Genomic DNA, 20,228 nt, shown 5'->3' on the forward strand with positions numbered 1-20,228 from the left:
GCACATGGTATTTGGATACCATGGGCTCTTAAAAACCATCAAATTTGGCCCCTTGAATGATCAAAAACCATTTACAAGTGTGTGGAACAGCTGTTAACAGCTGGAACAGATTTTTTGCAGACCTGGGCCTCTCACGCGGCCCGCGTAAGGGACACACACACACACTCACGCGGCCTGCCTGGGCTTAGTTTCCAAAATTGTCAGAATTGGCCCCTGAACTTGAGAAACATGCATTTCGGCCCAATTTTGACACGTTTAAGCCCCGTTAACCTCATTTCAAGCCTCTAAAATGAAGTTAAAGTATAGGGTACATGAAACATGCTCAAAAATATCTTGGATGTCGGTTCGTTTGGTCGTACGATTGCGTTAATCGCTTAATTACGACGGAATGCGCATAAGCGCGAAAAACGATCCAAATTGCGCGACGAATGGATTTTTCTCATGCCAAACACTAAAATAAAATATTTTTGTGCTTACATAAATTTTTGGATGTCCGGATGTATTCAGAACGTAAGATATGCGTGAAAATGCAAACTTATGCACTTTTTGACGCTTTTAGTCCCTGAATGACCAAAGTTTATTTTTGCGCACCAAACACCTCAAAGCCTATTTCTAAGCTATGTAAAGGATATTTATGGCATATTAAACTTATGATCAAGTTCCGAAAGGTTCGTTACTATACAAATCGGTATAGTTTCGCAATTTGACACAATTAGTCCCTGCGATCGAACAAACTTGATTTCAACACACCAAACCATCCGAAACTTATTTCTAAGTTATGTGGAGGTTATTTAAGGTATGTTAGGCCTATTTCACTATTCCGGAGTGTTTGTTGCATTAAACTGTTTATATTTACGCCTCAGAGCACGTATAACCTTCCAGAAAGCGATTTAAAGCTTGAAATCGAACAAGAGTTGATATGTGCAAACGATACACATATTTTTACAAATCCCAAGTATGAAATAAAATATTTCATTGGTTTGGCATTTGTTTGATGGTTGAAGTGACACAGGTGTCACATAGATCAAATGGACCACGAAATATGGGCTTCAAATGATCTTAACTCTATGTTCTAACTCTCAATTTGGGCCGATAGTTTTTAAAGAATCTTTTAACACTTTATTGGGCTGACAACCATTACAATTTAATTCATATTGATTGGACCTCAAATGTACATGGCCGACAACTGTTGATCATATATTGTGATTGGGCCGACAACTTTGATTTGACCAAATTGTTTGTATCTTTGGCTAACACATGTACTCCTTAATGAGCCGACACATGATTATGATATATAAACTGTGATTGGTCCGATTGATATGAATCACGTGGGCTGAATGAGATTAACTTGGGCCGATAAACTTTGAGTTTAACAACTTATTCACATGAACTGAACAATTTGATTGGACCACACTTTAAATATGATCACATGCAATATGATACTATCACAAGCAATTGGCCGACCACTTTCTAAAAGATATCACAAACTTGATTGGACCAACAAAACCACTAAGCCGACAACTTCAATTGAGACTTAATTCTATTGGGCCGCTCAACTTTAATCAATTTTAGTATTCATTTGGCCGAGAACAATTATTCACTTCCACTTCGTACGGACTGAAATATACTCAAACGATCTGGAATCTGATGCAAAGTGAGGTCACTACGTGCGATGTGGGATCAAGTTTGATACGAAGTGAATGATCACCTCGTGCGAACTGAGATATATTTCAAACGAACTGATTATATTTCAAGCAAACTGACACTCCATACGACCTGATGATGTCACTCCGTACGAGCTGGTTATATTACACAAACGAACTGATGTTGAACTGGACACGATCTGGAACAAACTTCAGAGGAACTGGACCATTTTATCAATATTTTGATTTTCTTAGATGAAATTGACAGACTAGAATTATTCTATAACAAATTCCGATCTCACTGAGATGTTTTTCGTTCAATATTATCCACTGAATCGTTCTAGATCTAGGATTGAAGATTCAGTTCATGCGAGTTGGACAAACTTTCAAACGAACTGGCCAAATTCTCGTAAAATTGATCAAGATTTAATCTGTTTTAAGGTCTAATACTTTCACGGATTATTTAAAACACAGTTTCACACGTTATACTTCAAAATCAATCCATTTTATCCAGAAAATCTTGTTTAATTTTGAAAAATACTTGAAGAATGGAGTAGAAACAGAAATTATCCGTGAAAAACAAGCTAAATCGGTAGAACTCTTCCTCCTGAGCTCTGATACCACTTGTAGGATCGAGAAACGACCTGAACGAGTCTATCAGAAGAGTTCTAGACCAAAACGAGAGGCGGAAACAGACGTTTCGGTGTTGAATCAGCTTGATTTGCACTAGAAAGTAGTTTAAATGTCTTGTATATTGATTTGACACTGTTACAGACCTGGAGACACCTCGGCAGAGCTTCGCTACCGGAAAATGCAAAAGTTCCAAATGAATGACATGAGCTTACTATTTATAGGCAGGCCAGTCCACATGAACTGGACATTGCCACTCCATATGAACTGGAGCATTTGCCACTTCATATGAACTGGCTTGTTCAGCTTCGCTTCTCGTTTCTGTCATACTACACACATGACTCGATACAAGACGAAGTCGACAGACATATGCACCAACAGATCGTAATCCTCTTTTGTCAACATAGGATTTCCGATCCTACCTACAACCAAACCCTCATATGATTCTAACACTGTAGCTAGTAATGCCATATGACCTTTAGCGACCTCTTCAGATAAATTTTGACCGTTCTGAAGATGCAACGCGATGTTGCATTGTAACACATGACCATTACTATTGTTTGAGCTATGGAACTGATGACTTGAGGTTGAAAAATTCAAACTAACACTCGAGTATGAAGAAAATCCACTATTGCTAATTGGACTATGATTGACTGATCCGGATGAGTTTTCTGCACTAAAAGCAGTTTGGACCTTCGGACTTGCTTCAACATTCTGAACATTCCCTTTGTAATACATCTTGATGTCTTGTTGACCACTTGGATTGTTCATTCTAGCAATCTTTTGTTGTTCAAGATCTTGTCCTTCAAGCTTTTTAATAAACTGAGAAATTGTCAATTTATCATATTCTCCAGTGTTCTTTAAGATCATCAGATATGTACCCCATTCTTTCTGAGGTAAAGCATTAGCTAATTTGTCAAACCATTCTTCTCGATCTTTGGTTATATCCGAAAGAGACATTGATCGCACTAAGTGACAATATCTCTTAATCAGCTTCTTTGTAGTTTCACCTGCCAAACTCGTAAACAAGTCAAATTCTTTCTTTAACAATGATTTCTTACTTCTGATCATATCTGTACTTCCCTCAAACTTAATTCGAAGTGCTTCCCAAATCGAACGTGAAGTATTATCGTTTTGAAGCAATATGAAGATGTCTTCTTTTACAGCTTGCTGAAGTAAACTAATCATCATTTTTTCTGCTTTGTACATGTCTCGTTCTTTATCCGACAATTTAGAAATCGTTTTGTTAACTCCCACATCTGTACGAGGTTTAACATACTTTTTCTCAATACACTCCCAAGACCTCAAATGATTTGCTTGAACCCGATTTTCAAACTGGTCTTTCCAACCATAGTATTCTTCAATGCCCATTAGCTTCGGGGGTTTTTGCAAAGTTTCTATTTCATTTTCCATGTTCACACTTTGAGCAATGGTAACAGGAGTACTCGGGGCAGTAGCAAAAGCATTGTAAAACTCTTCTTCCATGTTTCGGTAAAATGTTTTACAAAATCAGCCTTTCAAACGAAATAACAATCTCAAACGAAATGACAAACTGGCACGAAATGGATGATTTCGTACGGAATGCTCAACTTTCAAATGAAATGACCCCTTGTACCTACTTCGTGCGAAATGAAATGATGTTTCAAGCGAAATGACTGATTTCGTGCGAAATGAACGAATTTCGAACGAAATGGCACACTTTCAAGCGAAATGATTCTTTCAAACGAAATGGAAATCCATTTCGTGCGAAATGAAGAATCTGATGTACAGTTTCAAGCAAAACGGATCACAAAGGTTATTTCGTGCGAAAAGGTAGATTTATTCCGTGCGAAATGATGCTGATGTCATACTTTCGGTCAGATTTTTGTCAAATTGATCAGGTTTTAGGTTGATTTTAGGTCTAATTCTTTCAAGGCTTTGTTAAAACAGTGTTTCGCTTATAATGTGCGAAAATCATGCCATTTTAACCGTGAAATCTTGTTTAATTTTGAAAAGAAGGTGTAGAAGTCAGAATTTTGATGAAATCAAGCTGAATTCGGTAAGAACTCTTCCTCCTGAGCTCTGATACCACTTGTAGGATCGTTTGCACGACCAAAACGAGTCGTTCAGAAGAGTTCTAGTCAATACGAGAGGCGGAAACTAACGTATCGGCTTCGAAACAGCTTGATATACACTCTAATTGTCTTTTTGATTGATATAACAACGTTTTACAGCGAGTAGACACTTCGGCAGCACTTCGGCACCGGAATCAGATCGTTACCAATGAAATGGTCAAGGCTACTATATATAGGCAGTTAATATCGCACGGAACAGCTCATGCGAAATGATCATTTCATACGTGCGAAATGGCCTCAACCTATATTTTTCCAGATTTCTCATACAACGCGCCCTGATCTATCACATCTAATACAAGACTCGATATAAGACGAAGTCGACAGACATATGCACCAACAAGTGCCACCACATATTTGACACCACGTACCATAAGAGGGCCGATAGTAAAAAAGATCAGTATCGCTCATTTGTGTGTCAGAAATTACTAACCGTCGGGATCTTACGGTTCTGTTTTCAGTAACTGACGCTTGGGCACGGGGCGTGTTGAGTGGGCACGGCCCCGTGTTCAGCTACTGTCTGACTTAAAACAGGATTGTCAGTACCAAAGATTGGGCACGGGGCGTGTTCAGCGGGCACGGCCCGTGCTGAGTTCTGCAGAAGCTGAAAAATTAAGAAAAATCCTAAAAAATAGAAAAATAAGAAAAAAGATTAGGCCGTTGATTTTAAGCTTTCTTAAAATCCTTGTATCCCCGGCAACGGCGCCAAAAACTTGATGTGCAGTTAGGTGTTCTATATTTTTATATATATTTTTAGCCCTTTTTAACCACTTTATTTAAGTTTTAAATTTATAAAACACGATATTTACCAACACCAAACACACATATGGGTAAGTGCACCCATCGTGAGCGTAGTATAGTGTTGGTAAGATATCGAGGTCGTCCAAGGAATATCGGTTTATCCTCAACGTCTAATCAAATCAAAAATTTAGAAAAAGGTTTTAAACTAGAAAATAAAAACTAAAATGTTGAAAATAAAAATAAAATAAAAACAGATAGACAAGATGAATCACTTGGATCCGACTTGCCTTTAGTGTAACCTTTGATTATTTCCGCACTTTTGCACTTTTTAAGAAAATTATCTTAGTTATTGTAGTAGGCCCCTCTTTTGAAGGTGACGTTACCCTCAACCCAGTAGTTTGAGTCAGCAAGGATACAATCCTAAAGGGTCGGATTATTGAAAGATAATTAATTAAGTTATTAATGCGTAATGTGGTAGGCCCCTCTTTTGAATGTGATGTTACCCTCGGCTAAGTAGTCTGAGTCAGCAGGGATACAGTCCTAAGTAGTCGGGTTAATATATTAATAGTAGTTTACATATGAGGGGATCAAGAAATTCGGACCCCCGCCATCCAATACCGGTGGGTATTGAAGGAGATCCTACTAAGCTTGACCCAGGTCCTTGCAGGATCTATACACTGAACAAGGCAATACTCCTACCAAACCATTCCCTTAACCCCCGACCAGGTAGCCAACATATCTCCATATAGACCGTGGAGATATGAATGGTGTAAATCTTTTATTTTATATAGACAGTAAAATAACGCCAAGACACCACGGACAAATGATAAGGAAGACTCACCTTCAACATAAGAAACTAGTTATTAAAGTCATTAATACATAACCAAATAAAAAGTGCGAAAAGATTAAAAATAAAAAGTATTACACTAAATGCTTGTCTTCACTAAGTGATGTAAGAGACTTAGGCAAACATGGACTTTGATTGTCAAGAACTCTTACGATTAATCTTGGATCCCGAGACTACTACACACACTCTATGATGGATGATGGTGGTGGATGATGGTGTTGTGGTGGTGGTGGAGTGTGGGTGAAGTGTGAAAGAGGTGGTTTGCCAAGGGATGATTTGCAAGTGAGCCAAGCACCCCTATTTATACCCTGCACAGAAGCCCGGACACGGCCCCGTGTCCATTGGGCACGGCCCCGTGTCCACCCTCTTCTCTTTCTTCATTAAATGTAGTTTGTCTGCATTAGTTGTCCACGCCCCCGTGTCCGCTGGGCACGACCCCGTGTGCAGAAGCGTATCTGTACTATCAAGATTTCCTTAGATTCTGCGAATCTTAGAGTTGACCACGGCCATGTGTCCGCTGGGCACGCCCCCATGGTGGGTGATAGAAGCTTCTACAGCTTTGTCTTTTCTGCAGACACTTGGGCACGCCCCCGTGCTCATTGAGCACGGGGCGTGTTCAGCCTTCTGTTTTCTTGTTTTTGCTTGGGAGGATGTTGTCGAGGGGTCGGGCATGCCACGTTTATTCCTATTCTTGTATTTATGTTAGATTTAGCTGCCTTTTTGCTTCTTTTATTCATTTGAGCTCATTTATTCCTGAAAATACAAAAGGAAGACAAAAGCACACTTTTCCAACATTAGTACTAAAAAAGGGTTAGTTTTATATCATAATTGATGTAATTTATATGTTGCATTTTGCACACATCAAAGTGTGGTGTAGAAAGCCAACTCGTGTCTAAATCCAACAGAATCCTCTACTATCTCGATCGCATCCAGGTTCCAAACCGTGATAACATTTGTGACCTCTTAATGAAAGAGGCACACAAATCTCGATACTCCATTCACCCCGGTGTTGACGAAATGTACCAAGATCTCCGCCAAACCTATTGGTGGCCTGGTATGAGGGAAGACATCGCCACCTTCCTGCCCAAATGTCTCACGTGCTCCAAGGTGAAAGCTAAACATCAACGTCCTTCGGGCTTACTTAAACAACTGGAAATTCCGGTATGGAAACGGGAGAGTATAGCGATGGACTTAATTACCAAACTCCCTCGAACCTCTTCCGGTCATGATAGTGTTTGAGTGACCGTCGACCGTTTAACCAAATCCGCTCACTTCCTCCCCATTCATGAAGATTACCGAGTTAAGAAATAGAGGACCCCTCCTTCAGGTTTAACATTCTACTCTCTCTCTCTATTTCACCTACAACACACACTATTCTCCTCAGAACAGTACTTATTCTCACGCCGGAGGGTGGTCACAAGGAGAACCCCCCCCCCCAATTCCCCTCCTTGTGGCGAGTCACCGGTGTTCTGTTTTGCAGGAATCCAGCGATTAGCGGGTGGAGGAAGAGACTGAACCCATAATACACGAGACAACCCTGCTGGTTAACCTAGTGTTAACCAGTGTTTCATCAGTGTTTTTGTTTTGAATCGTGGAAATAGAGATTTGGGTATGTGAACTGATTATTGAAGATTTTGGGGATTTTTTAACAAAATAAAAAGTGGACCTTTTACCATTAATGGCCGGTGGATTAACAATTAAGACACTTGCCTGCGTATGATTTTCATTCATCACCATTCCTATATGTGTTTTTCTTAAATAACACTCTAAATCCCTTTTTGATAATTCCTTAATAACATATTAACAATGTACCATAATATATTTATTGAAAACAGGGGAGCTAGATTTCTCCACTACCGTATGTATTGTAAACAAGAAATGAAATCACTGATGGTTGAAGTTGAAGTCGAGAGAGAGAGAGAGAAGGGGAGAGGTAGGGAGTTTTTATACAATAGTCTTGGGAAACATGAAATGACAAAAATACCCTCATGTGCAAGTCACACTACCAGATTTAACAGAAAAATATAACTGGGTTAGGGCTAAAGGATATAACGTGCAAGATGTTAAAACACTAAATACAAGACTCGTCAATTTAAAAGATAAAGGACACCGCCTGAAATTCATTATAAAGATAAAGGACAAAAATTGAAATTCACTCTTAAAGTGCATGTATAAACTGATGTTGCATGTATTTCAAGTATGAATTTGCGTATGTTTGCACGTATCATAAGTATGTAACGTGTATGTATCAAGTATATACGTAAAATGATCAAGTTTTATTATGATCAAAGCCTCGGATTACAATTTTTGGAAAGAAAATACGAATACAAATGAATTACAAGTTTCCAAAAATAGAAATACAAACAGACTTTCTAAATAAGGAAAGTACCAAAAAGCGAAGCGTTACAGTAAGCTAATAGATGGAAACTATAGAAGGGCATGATTAGGAGTGAACGTGTACGTGGGTTTGTATGTACAGGATTTGTATGCATGGATGCATGTGGTTAGGATTCGTACGTTGGAACGTGTAGGATGAAGATTTTATAAATGTAACCAAATAGGCATATACGCGAAATGAGTTTCTATTGCATAAGAGCGTATAAGACTTGTACACATGAATACATGGATTGTAATACGTACGTTTTAATGATGCTAACTATATTCTCTTGAGAATGGGACGAAAGTGTAGGTATGCTATTGCTGGTCGTTGAAGCTTCGACGCCGGAATGCAATGAATGGATTTGGGAGGATATTAGAATGGATTATCACCCGTTGAGAGAATGCGATATGTTGTTTAAACTATATATGTTTTAAATTATGTAGAATGTCACTGATTACTAATGATGTGGATGTTTACGGTGATTGCAGGTTACATGGATCGTCATTGTTAACAGGAGATTGCAAGCGGTTGAAGATCGAGTTAAGACAAGGATTGTATGGAAGTGAGGTCATGTAGTTGTAAACTTAGGTTATATTTTATCCTTTTAAATAAGAAAGAAAGATGTAGTTCTTGTGAAGGAGTCATGGTAAATGATTTTCAAATGTGTTGGAATGTTTATAAGGAAAGAATTTTTATGATTTGGATTTCTACTGCATCATTTCCGATTAAAAAATGTTAGGCCGTTACATCTCTTTAGGCTATAGCAACAAATACATGATTAAAATATAAGATTAAAAAATGTTAGGCCATTACATCTCTTTAGGTTATAGCAACAAATACATGATTAAAATATAAAATAAAATTACTTGGTCAGGATTTCTTTCAACATAATTTGAAACAAAAATAATAATAATAATAATAATAATAATAATAATAATAATAATAATAATAATAATAATAATAATAATAACAACGAGTCATGTAAATAGCGATAACAATTAGTTAATCACATCATAGTGTTGTCATAGAGATAAAAAATAAAAACTAGGTATGAACCCAACCCGACAAAAAACCTGAAATCAAACTTAAAAAAAAACAGGTACGTTAACACCTTAGATTTTTACCAATTAGTCGTTGTCTCCTCTCACTCTTCTCAATGTGAAGTCGTGAACTCAAAAACATGCATGGGATACGCTCTTAAACCGGTGAGCGGTTCTCTTAAATATTACAACACAACTCTTCCAATTAAAAGTGAAATAATAAATGATAAATTTTATATTTTCATGTTACCTTTTTTAATAATTTGCTCAATACCTTTCATGTCCAATTCTTTAGGTGCAAATAATAATTTGTAGACATCTCTTTAGGCTATACAACAAATACTTAATTAAAATATAAAATAAAATAACTTAGTTATCATTTCTTTCACCATAATTTGAAACACTTAATAATAATAAAAAATTATAATCTTCCGCGCTTCGCGGCGGAAAGTCGGTTGGTATTAGTGTAACGCCCTGCGTTTTCAAACATCCTACATTTAGAAACCTTACGTGAAATTCTATCTTTGGAAATCTTGTGTTCTTATAACCATTCTTTCATCGTAATCGTTGTAAAATACGGAACTTGCTTCGTAAATAAAACTTGTACATTACACTTTTTACCTAGTTAAATCATGTTTTATTTCATATTTCACCTTGTTACAAGTTAGGGGAAACATTGTTGCATATTATTACACAACTTAACTAACAAAATTACTCATTATAATGTTTTAAAAAAATAAAAAAATAAAGAAATATGGCAGCCCAAATTCAGCCAAATTCAGCCCCATATAGTTGGGTTTTGTGGGCTAGTTTCAAGGTGTAACCCCTTCTAAACACTTCCAAAGCCCAACCCATTGAAACCCTAATCCTTCCCCCTATAAATACCACTTATAACCAGCCTCCCTACCACTTTTGCAACACTAAAAACTCTCAAAACATCCTCCAAACCGTAGCTGAAAGCAAGGGTTCGAGTAGATTGACACCCCTTCACGAAAATGGGCATAACTCACTCAATTCTTATCCGATTCACTCGATTCTTTTTCCTACTTGCTTGTATAATCATGGGGTTCGATTCCTAGACTTCTCCTTGGAGAAATCAGACCTGGAAATGCCCCGAAATAGTCCATAAACTTTCTGTTTGTTTTTATGTTCATCAAAAACTTGTTTAAACCTATGCAACTTGTGTCCAACACATCTCATACCTATGTCCTAATGCTTACAACTTATCCCATGGTTGGTTAAGCTTAAAAACAAGGTTGAGACATTTAAAATCAGAGGATTAAACCTCATAAACTTGGTGTTTTGTTTAGGGTTTTTAACCCACAAGTCATGTCAAACTTTGTCTTTGATACATGAGTGATTATGGAACAACTTGGGTTGTCCAAACATACAATCCTCACATGATTTGATGATTTCTCTTAGTTAGTGTGTATATTTCTTATTCTTTATTGTATGTTCATGACCCTCCTTGGTTGTTTTTTTTACATCAAGTGTAGTGGTGAACACATAGAGGTGCCTAAATGGAAGACTTGATCTTCCTACCTCCTACATGACTTCTATGACATTTAGAGGTACCAAAATGAAGATTTTAATCTTCTACCTCATGCTTGAACTATTGGACATATATTATATAACCTAAATATATTATTCGAATAATCGAATCTTTGATGATGAACTAGTGTTCATATGTCGGGGTACTAGATTACATCATCCTAGACTATGATAACTTGTCACGATTCTAATGGAACCTTGTTCCATGAAAACATCTAAACTCCTTCGAGTTTCCTAGTGTCAAGAACAAGCATCATATGTACTAAATGATTATTTTCCATGTTATTCTCATATCTTATTTTTATGTTGTTTTAAACACCGAATCTCGACTCTAAACATACTTGAACCTTAACCCTTATACATTCGGACTCTAAATCTCTACTCGTCAACAATTGGATAATCGGAAAACATATGCAAACTTTGTGAGTATACTCGTATTTTTCCCCTTTTTACTTTTACCACTTTTGGGGTGTAACATGTTTACCTATTGAAAACTTACACATGAACACTTTGTTAAACACATGAACGTTCCCACAACATGCTTGTATACATGATGGCTTGATACTTTAAACTTGGGTTATTCTTATGTGTTGAACTTATCATTAACTTCGTACGAGCCAAACCTTGACATATGTAGCGCTATAGGATTAACGACCCGCCCGTAAACTTGAGGTTATGTCTTGAGCATATTGCGTTTTCTTGGTTTGATATGTTAGACACATGCCATGTTTAAATGTTTATCTTGAATCACATGCTTGCTATGAGGAATTGTTCAAACTTATCTTTTGCTATGTACGTATCAAACTTGTATACTCGCCTTTGCTTTTGCATTGAACTTTATTTTAAACATGTTACAGGTTGATGAGGACGATGCTAAGAAAAGAAGTAGCGTTGATGCCTAGATACACATATAGACGTTAGGGTTTAATATGTTGTATCAAATTTTGTTATGTTATCATGTTGTTATGTTAAACTTGTTGTATTTGAATTTCTTGTAATGTTGACTATTTGAAGTTAGGAAATGAAATGAAATTTGGAATTTCTAAATATTGTCACAAATAGCGTTATGATGTCTCTAGCAATCTTCACACTTCGTCTCATCCCGATGTTTCCGCCATTGGTTGGGGTGTGACAGATTGGTATCAGAGCCATAACTATAGGGAATTAGGAAAAGTAGGAATGCTTTAGCCTAGTCTATAGTTTTAGAACCTTATTCGTATGCTTTGCTTGGACTACTACATGATACTTTATTTGTTACTTATTTATGCTCTTTTAAACATGTATGTTACTCATGTGTAATATTCGACATGTTATTCTTACGCATTAATGCTTGTTTTATTATGTGTTAACACTTGTTTCGTTGTTCGATTCTTTATGTGTTATTCTTGACATATTTCTCTATGTGTTAATACTTGTTTTATTTCATTATTTAAGTATCATCCTTGATATGCTTTCTTATGTGTTTATACTTGTTTGTGTATCTCCTTCGACATACACTTCCCTCATGCATTTTACTCGATTATTCTAAATCCGACAACACCCATATTGTACAAATGAGGCGAATTCACCAAAATAGGCGTGAAACCCACAATTTGGTGAACGACTCTCAATCTACCTATTCTTTTTTTTACATGAGATATCACGATTAAGCTAGGAGTGAAATCCACATCTTAATGGTAAATCTCAAATTTCAAGTTCTAGTGGACCCTCGTCAACACGTCGAAATTAAATTTTGACCCGACGAGTACCAACCACACTTAGGATACGAAATCGTCAAGTTAGGGGTGAAACCCGCACCTTGTCGACTAGTTCCACTCCTTGGCATTTTTTCATAAATCCCGCCAAGTCTCGAAATTTCGATTGATTTGGGACATGTAGTAACCGGAAGGGTAAATACCGTTAACCGACTTGTCGGCGAGAGTATTTTACCTATTAGGCCAAAACATGCTCCTCAAATTCAAAAGACTTTTCGACCACTTTGGTTAGTCAAAGTTCCGTTTTGGAACACTCCAAACTTTGGTCAAACATGTGTTTCTATTGTTCATTTTATACGATGCAATCTTTCAACCTCGAGTTTACCTTTGATTTCTCTTTTCACACGCACAACATATCGAACCTTTTCGATACACTTATATACGCATGATTTTCATATAATTTAAATTCATATTCCTTGTAACAACTAGTGGAGATGTATCATCGAGATTGGAGTGACTTCCTTACCTTGACGATTGACTCCACCCCTCTTCCCTTAAAACGACTTCACCAACGAGTTAGGGGTGATTCCCTTACTTAGGTGACCGTTACCCAAAACTTCTCTTTCAAAATATTTTATTATGCAAACCCGATCATGTTTTATACCTAAATCATTTATCATTATTCAAAATACCTACTTATACCGATTTCAAAATACATTGTTTATCAAACGTACTTCTTATTCTACCATCCATTTTCACTCAAATCATATACACGAGATTCTTAATCATGTATTTACCGTTTTACTACACGAATTTCCAAACCTTACGAAATGCTACCTATCAATTTAATCGGTCTAATGAATCTCTTGCCCATGAACTTCACATCTGATTTATTAACTGAAACACGTTCACATTATATCATCATACTAGAGACTTCCACTCTTAATTGAAATCAAACTAACCTTTCTCAATTACTTATAAGACCTCATAGATGTTATATGACCGTTTACCAAATACTCTTTCCAACATCAATAAATCCTTTGTTAAAATTATTTTTAAACAATCACTAAGTTCTTTTACTAAATTTCTTTTCTTTTCTAAGGGTCGACGTTTTCACAAGAACTTTCAAAGTCCAAAATTTTCATGTTTTGATGCAAATGAAACAAACCCGTTATTTAAAAAAAAAAAAAAAAAAAACCTTCTCTACAACGCTTAACTCGTCATCCAAATTTCAAAACACGTGGGCTAGAAGACTTCATGGGGACCGACAATTTTCAACATACGTGAACTCCTTTTTTTAAACAAAAGTAGCATTTCAATCATTACAAAATACGTTAAGCATGACCAATGAGTACTTTATGTTCCTTTGCATATACAAACTATATTCTACCTTTCAAACCAAGCTCAATCTAATTTTGATTCGACAAACTCAACGTTTTGTTTAAACAACTATACATGCACATCATCATACACATTTTAGTCGATATCTCGCGATAACATCATTTATATCGTTCGTATCTACATACTTAACCTTTTTTTTTCTCTACAATGTCTCAACGTACACCATATACGCAATATTTATTTTTCATACCTACACCTATGTTCATACGTTTTATGCTTGTACTCATACACATACTACTTATACGTTTTACGCTTCTGCTTATACACATACTACTTACACGTTTTATGTTTATGCTCATACATACATGCGTATTCATACTTAAACTTATGCTCATACTTTCATCCTTACTCATGATTCGTACATTCGTACCTATACGCGAGCGTAATCCGAGGGATTCGCTTACGTGGGTCCCATACATGCTTAAACATAAACATGCTTACATACGACATTCTTCTACGTGCACATTCTTATTTTCAAATTCATGTATACCTTGATTCATACATAACTAGTACAAGCTATGTGGATCATGCGACAATCAGTATAATCGCGGGTGCACACGGGATTATAGTGATAGGCGTATGAGAACCATAGAGTGTACTACTGTGTATGGTAAGACACGGAACGTAACATGACCCCAAGTAACGAAACGGACGTAATGTGGTTAAAACATGGTGGATACGCCGCTGGTACTTCCTATATATAAGTGTTTTCACCATGTTACCAAACTTTCGTAAAACGTGTCATGAGAAATTCAGTGTGTTGCAGACCTTTTGGACCTAATACAACTTCACGCAACTCACAAACGCATTATATCCGATCATTCATGACGAGACTTCATCCTTAACACACTACGTTCATCTATCCAACACTTATGCTATTCACATACTTGTACTCTTTAAGAGTCATTCGTTCATTCTATACTCGTATTATTTTATACAAAACTCGTTCGCAATCCAGCTTGTTTAAACATTTGAGTCCTAACTTACCTCGTTACCTATAAAATAGCCTCCCTATTCTTGATTCTTGTGTAACTATACTTAGTATCTCTCTATTGCTTTATTTAAAGTAACAAACCTTTTCGTCCCTCTCAATAAACAGGTTTTACGAAAGTATGATTTTTTTATACTATCCTTAAAAACTTCCCCTTGCAAATCTACCTTGATGTTCTCCAAAATTTGGTACTTTTCAAAACTTTCAAACTTCCCAAGTTTCAATTCTTAATCATCACCTTTATGCCAAAAACTCTTTCAAGCCTTCCTCTTGAATAAATTTCGGGACGAAATTTCCTAAAGGAGGGGAGACTGTAACGCCCTGCGTTTTCAAACATCCTACATTTAGAAACCTTACGTGAAATTCTATCTTTGGAAATCTTGTGTTCTTATAACCATTCTTTCATCGTAATCGTTGTAAAATACGGAACTTGCTTCGTAAATAAAACTTGTACATTACACTTTTTACCTAGTTAAATCATGTTTTATTTCATATTTCACCTTGTTACAAGTTAGGGGAAACATTGTTGCATATTATTACACAACTTAACTAACAAAATTACTCATTATAATGTTTTAAAAAAATAAAAAAATAAAGAAATATGGCAGCCCAAATTCAGCCAAATTCAGCCCCATATAGTTGGGTTTTGTGGGCTAGTTTCAAGGTGTAACCCCTTCTAAACACTTCCAAAGCCCAACCCATTGAAACCCTAATCCTTCCCCCTATAAATACCACTTATAACCAGCCTCCCTACCACTTTTGCAACACTAAAAACTCTCAAAACATCCTCCAAACCGTAGCTGAAAGCAAGGGTTCGAGTAGATTGACACCCCTTCACGAAAATGGGCATAACTCACTCAATTCTTATCCGATTCACTCGATTCTTTTTCCTACTTGCTTGTATAATCATGGGGTTCGATTCCTAGACTTCTCCTTGGAGAAATCAGACCTGGAAATGCCCCGAAATAGTCCATAAACTTTCTGTTTGTTTTTATGTTCATCAAAAACTTGTTTAAACCTATGCAACTTGTGTCCAACACATCTCATACCTATGTCCTAATGCTTACAACTTATCCCATGGTTGGTTAAGCTTAAAAACAAGGTTGAGACATTTAAAATCAGAGGATTAAACCTCATAAACTTGGTGTTTTGTTTAGGGTTTTTAACCCACAAGTCATGTCAAACTTTGTCTTTGATACATGAGTGATTATGGAACAACTTGGGTTGTCCAAACATACAATCCTCACATGATTTGATGATTTCTCTTAGTTAGTGTGTATATTTCTTATTCTTTATTGTATGTTCATGACCCTCCTTGGTTGTTTTTTTTACATCAAGTGTAGTGGTGAACACATAGAGGTGCCTAAATGGAAGACTTGATCTTCCTACCTCCTACATGACTTCTATGACATTTAGAGGTACCAAAATGAAGATTTTAATCTTCTACCTCATGCTTGAACTATTGGACATATATTATATAACCTAAATATATTATTCGAATAATCGAATCTTTGATGATGAACTAGTGTTCATATGTCGGGGTACTAGATTACATCATCCTAGACTATGATAACTTGTCACGATTCTAATGGAACCTTGTTCCATGAAAACATCTAAACTCCTTCGAGTTTCCTAGTGTCAAGAACAAGCATCATATGTACTAAATGATTATTTTCCATGTTATTCTCATATCTTATTTTTATGTTGTTTTAAACACCGAATCTCGACTCTAAACATACTTGAACCTTAACCCTTATACATTCGGACTCTAAATCTCTACTCGTCAACAATTGGATAATCGGAAAACATATGCAAACTTTGTGAGTATACTCGTATTTTTCCCCTTTTTACTTTTACCACTTTTGGGGTGTAACATGTTTACCTATTGAAAACTTACACATGAACACTTTGTTAAACACATGAACGTTCCCACAACATGCTTGTATACATGATGGCTTGATACTTTAAACTTGGGTTATTCTTATGTGTTGAACTTATCATTAACTTCGTACGAGCCAAACCTTGACATATGTAGCGCTATAGGATTAACGACCCGCCCGTAAACTTGAGGTTATGTCTTGAGCATATTGCGTTTTCTTGGTTTGATATGTTAGACACATGCCATGTTTAAATGTTTATCTTGAATCACATGCTTGCTATGAGGAATTGTTCAAACTTATCTTTTGCTATGTACGTATCAAACTTGTATACTCGCCTTTGCTTTTGCATTGAACTTTATTTTAAACATGTTACAGGTTGATGAGGACGATGCTAAGAAAAGAAGTAGCGTTGATGCCTAGATACACATATAGACGTTAGGGTTTAATATGTTGTATCAAATTTTGTTATGTTATCATGTTGTTATGTTAAACTTGTTGTATTTGAATTTCTTGTAATGTTGACTATTTGAAGTTAGGAAATGAAATGAAATTTGGAATTTCTAAATATTGTCACAAATAGCGTTATGATGTCTCTAGCAATCTTCACACTTCGTCTCATCCCGATGTTTCCGCCATTGGTTGGGGTGTGACAATTAGTTCGGTTCGTTATAGTACAGACACTCGTTATTGTAATCCAAAGAGAAAATCTTACATCGATTGAAAACAATAAAAACATATATCGATACCAATACTGATGTTGTTCACTTTATATTGGTTTGATTCATTCGCGTTCTTGCTTATCTTTTTCAACAATGCGATATAGATTTTATTGGAAATGAACACCATGCTGCTATCATACCAAATCGAACCGAAATCGATTGAACAACATTTGCATCGATACCGGTATTTATTTTTATTGTTTTTGCTTTGGATAACCTCACACCGTATCACTACCATACCGTACCAAAATGAACTGGACAACATCAATATTGGTATGGATTCATTGTTATGGTTTCCTGTTTGATAATGGATACGGCGCCGCTAACATAGTGAACCGGACGTACAACAACGATTTGGTACTAATATTTATTTTGTTGTTTTCTATTTCGAAAAGCTGACGTTGTATCGCTACCATACGGAACATCGGTACCGGTACCTAGATTCATTTTTATGGTTTCTGGTTTCATAAATGTTCATTTATACAACTATATATTCGACCATAAATGAATATCGATAGCAGTAGCGTTACAATCTGAACCGGCGTTCAAACAACATTGGTGTCGGTATAATTTTCGTCCGATGTAAAAAACATGGTAATTTATATAACGAATGCATATATCATACCGGTAAAACGAACCGCATCAATATCAATCCAGTGCTTGCGGTAACATACCGTCACAACGCGCGAGCAAATAATTTGGAATGGTAAAATGATAGATAAACATAGTTGCGGATTTAGTATTTTTTTTTTAAATTACTATAAGTTCAAATTAAATAATAATAATAATAAACAATATCCACGGTAACGTGCCGTCACAACGTGTGAGCAAACAACTTAAAATGGTAAAAATAAAAATAGGTGCAGATTTAAAATTACTCAACGATCAATAACGAATGCAAATATCGTACTGGTACTGTAACAAACCGGCTCAATATCGATCCAATGCCCGTGGTAACGTACCGTCACAATGCGCGAGCAAATAACTTGGAATGGTAAAAAGATAGATAAACATAATTGCGGATTTAGTATTTATTTTAAAATTACTAAAATTTCAAATTAATAATAATAAACAATATTCACGGTAACGCACCATCACAATACGTGAGCAAACAACTTAAAATGATAAAAAAAAAACAAATAAAACTAAGTAAAGATTTAAAATTATTATTAAAAGATCAAATTATAAATTATAAATTACCATTAAGAATTAAATACTTTAATATATAATTTTTTTACTATTCATCATCACTTTATTTTGATATGTATAATGGGTCATCATAAAGATCGATAACAATTAGTTAATCACTTCACATCCAACAATTGTTTTGTGTTGTGATAGGATAAAAAAAACTAGCTACGAACCCGACCCGACAAAAAACCTGAAACCAAACTTTAAAAAATCGGGTACGTTAACACCTTAGATTTTTTATCAATTAGTCATTGTCTCCTCTCACTCTCTTCTCAACATGAGCCCAAAAACAAGCGTCGGATACGCTCTTAAACCGGTGATCGGTTCTCTTAAATATTAGGTTGGGTGGTGTGGTATAAAGCCCCTATGGGCTTTATAATGCCACATCGCCGCCACGTCATATTGCGGGTTTTAAAGCACGCCCATTTAACATCTTTGCAATGGTTTAAAGCCTCATCGTTATTACCTAATTATTTTTTAATTAAATTTAAACATTATTAATTTAAATTTTTTAATTAAAATTTAAATAACATAAATAAAATATACAAACATAATTTTAATACAAAAAAAGTACAATGTCACTTAAAAAATACAAAGTTACTTAAAAACAATACAAACCTTAAAAAATACTTAAATTTTAAACTTAAAACTAAATCTTCATTCGTCATCGTCTCCCTGTCCACGATCAAAGCATAGGTGCTCGGTCAAATTAGCTCGAAGGTTATGGTGTAGGTTTTAGTGAATGAGTTTGTGTTTAATATATGTATATATAATAAAAAAAATTAAAGTTTTTTTTTAATTCAACCATTTGGAAATGATCATATTGATCTTCCCTCTCGAAAAACACGCTTGATGCCCGTTATGTGCATGGCGAGGAGTAGGATGCCACCCACCATAACGCCTAGGAAATGGGGGAGGGACACCGTCCAGTCTTATAACGCAACTCTTCTAATTCAAAGTGAAATTATAAATGATAAATTTTATATTTTCATGTTACCTCTTTTAATAATTAGCTCAATACCTTTCGTATCCAATTCTTTAGGTGCAAATAATAATTTATAGACATCTCTTTAGGCTATAGCAACAAATACATGATAAAAATATAAAATAAAATTAATTAGTCATCATTTCTTTCACCATAATTTGAAACCCTTAATAATAATTAAAAAAGGGTCATAATAACAATTAGTTAATCACATCATATCCAATAATTGTTTTGTATTCCGATAGAGATACCAAACAAAACTCGGTACAAACCCGACCCGACAAAAAACCTGAAACCAAACACCTGATTTCTTACCTATCCCTACCCGCCATGCATACATCACTTTCATATCCTGTGATCTAGAACCGGTTCCAATTTACCCAACCCATACTAGTCAAAACCCAAAAATACCCAAACCGAAACA

Source organism: Helianthus annuus, chromosome 13, assembly GCF_002127325.2.
Source record: "Helianthus annuus cultivar XRQ/B chromosome 13, HanXRQr2.0-SUNRISE, whole genome shotgun sequence".
NCBI lineage: Eukaryota > Viridiplantae > Streptophyta > Magnoliopsida > Asterales > Asteraceae > Helianthus > Helianthus annuus.